The sequence below is a fragment of the Capsicum annuum genome, unplaced genomic scaffold (assembly GCF_002878395.1).
Source record: "Capsicum annuum cultivar UCD-10X-F1 unplaced genomic scaffold, UCD10Xv1.1 ctg66027, whole genome shotgun sequence".
NCBI classification, from domain to species: Eukaryota; Viridiplantae; Streptophyta; class Magnoliopsida; order Solanales; family Solanaceae; genus Capsicum; species Capsicum annuum.
Genome location: NW_025875337.1, coordinates 1 through 2,734, shown reverse-complemented (window position 1 = coordinate 2,734; position 2,734 = coordinate 1). Strand labels below are relative to the sequence as shown.

The 2,734-nt window shown below is 30.5% G+C and overlaps 1 pseudogene; it reads right to left on the bottom strand.

The window, feature by feature from the left end:
- Positions 1 to 7: 7 nt before the first annotated feature.
- Positions 8 to 2,142, bottom strand: LOC124893827 (annotated as a pseudogene).
- Positions 2,143 to 2,734: the final 592 nt, after the last annotated feature.

The window sequence follows — 2,734 nt, the reverse complement described above, 5'->3', positions numbered from 1 at the left end:
TACTTGCCCAAAAAAGGCTAATAATAGTATCATCACTAAGATCATACTCCTTTTGAAGTGTAAGCAAAGCATCAAGTCATCAACAAAGTGTTGTTTGGTTTCCCCAGTTTCTTTCCTAGCAATTGTGTGTTCTTCCATTATAGTTCTTGTAAATTTATCCAAATGTCTGTCTTGTGCCTCAAGTGCTTCATTGTCATCTTTAAATGCCCAACGCAGCCATGGTACAAATTCTCCCAAATTTAATTTTCCTGAAATTTTGAACCCATTTATTACAATGGCTTTTAGCTCTTCACCTTGCTCATCAACTTCACCTTCTGAGTTCATAAACTTTTTCCAAATGTTAGCCTTGTTATGTTGTTGAATGCTATCGCTCCTAAGTAGCCCCTTAGCATCATCGTTTTACTAACATCGCCTACAATCATACACAGAGACGAATTCAGAATTTATAATTAAAGTGTTATCAAGTCATGACATGTTTATATTTCTTCAATATTGTATTTGAGTCTCTAATCTTCTTAGATCTCCATTTAAAAGTATTCAATTTATTATCTATCCAAACATGCACTTTCTAAACCTAGTAGTGTATCATAAAATAAGAACTTTAAGTATGATTAATAAAATAATTAAATACTTTGACTATTATATTCTATATTTTATTGCTTCCCTTTTGGATTAGTTGCAAAAAGACATATATTTTTCTTTCAAAAGACCGTGTGGCATGGGGTTCAATTCTATCGTCTCTCCTATTGACTAGAATGAAGAAAAGACTCTAAAAAAATAGTAGAGCATCTCGGTGCACTAATTTCAAAAAGGATCGAATCACAGGAATATATTGATCGCAATTTTATCATGTATTTTTGTGAAAAGTTATTCCCATAATGAACTACATTCTAATCGCATAACACCTACTTTATTTACCGCCGAGGCTTCTGCCCAACAATAATTAAATAAATAAATAAATCTCTAAAGAAATTTTTCATTTACTCCTTATAGATACAGTTGGTTGAAGCAGTATTTGATTAATGAAATGATAGTAATTGTTGCTCCTGTCTTTTTCAGCTACTTTTGACTCAGTCTAGTTTTCACTCTTGACGCATTAATAGACCATATTATTAAACACCTTAAATTTTTTTTATAAAACCATCAACTTTGCTAACGTCTTTTTAAGTTATATGTGCCGTAAAAAATTACTAGTATACAACTATTAATTTTGGAAACATCGTCTAAGTTATATCCATCGTAGAAAAGTATAAAACTATCAATATTTGTAACGTCTTTTAAGTTACATCTGTCGTAAAAAATAATAAAACTATCAATTTTAGTAACGCTTTTTAAGTTATATCTATCGTAAAATATTATAACACTATCAATTTTTGTAACGTTTTTTAAGTTGTATCTACCGTACGTATAAAATTATATAAGGATATCAATTTTGGTAATGTTTACGTTATATCTATCATAAAAAATTATTTGACTATCAATTTCATGACAACTTTAGACTTGGACATTGTTTGAAGTTCTTGAAGTTTAAAGAGCCTCACCAGTTATTTTTGTCTGAACTTCAATCATTTTTGCTGGAAATTTATGTACGTATAGCTAAAGTTTAATCATTTTTACTTGCGTTAACGGTTAATCAAAGTACTCAATGAAAATGAAAAATGAAACTTATAAGACTTATTAGAATCTCTGAAAATGTTGTGAAATGTGAACCATGGTAGTAACTTCATCTTCTCTAATAGGTCTAAGTGCTTCAAGTCTCTTTGGAGTAAAAAGTTCAAGATTACAAACCTTTCTTACTTTCACATAATGAGGTCCATAATCTGCCCAAATCAAATCCATTCCATTTTTACTCACACTATCAATTGGCTTTGTCCTAAACCTATTGGCTAAATTTTGGTCATTATCTTTAAGAACTTCTTTTGCAAGTTCCGCGTTATTTACCACCACATTTAGTTGTGACCCGAGGTAAAATTAGAAAATGGGCCCATATATTTGGGCCATTCAGCGAAACACCGGAACCTCACCGGCTGTATGTCGAAGAGGTTCCCGATGACCGGCCACGGCGGCCGTGAGCCGGTTGTAGAGTTTGTACCATAAAAAGATGAGAAATATAGATTGGGAGAGCACTAAAGGAAAAGCCATTATAGGAAAACTAATATAATGTTTGTGTGTGTGTTTGTGTGTGTGATGAAATAAGGCAAGTTATGGTCCCTTTAAATACTATTTTTTTTCATTCCTCAAAGAAGAAAAGGTCATACATTAATATTTTCAAATTCGTTTGTGTCTTGAGATATCTAGACAGTTCGTCGGAAAATAAAATATATGCTATCAATTTAAATTTAAACTACTATAGCAACGTAATAAGTCCTATTTTTAAGATTATGATCTCATTTTTTAGTGGAGTCTTACGTATAAATATTCTTTATAAATAATATATACAAACTTATACTATTATGGTTATATATAATTTTGAGGAACTTGATGATTATTATGGAAAGAGGTGGCGGATTCAAGATTTTGAATAAGGAGGTTTGAAAAATAAAAATATAGTGCATGAGATTTAAAGTTTAAATTAGGAATCTCAGGGAGAATTTTGATTTTTGAACCCCTCAACCATTGAGTCAATCTCTAATCTTATATTCAAGGGATATCAAATTAAAATCAATATATATACAAAGAGACTTAATTTAAAATTATCTTATATATACAATACAATTTTTTGCCAATAGAGTAC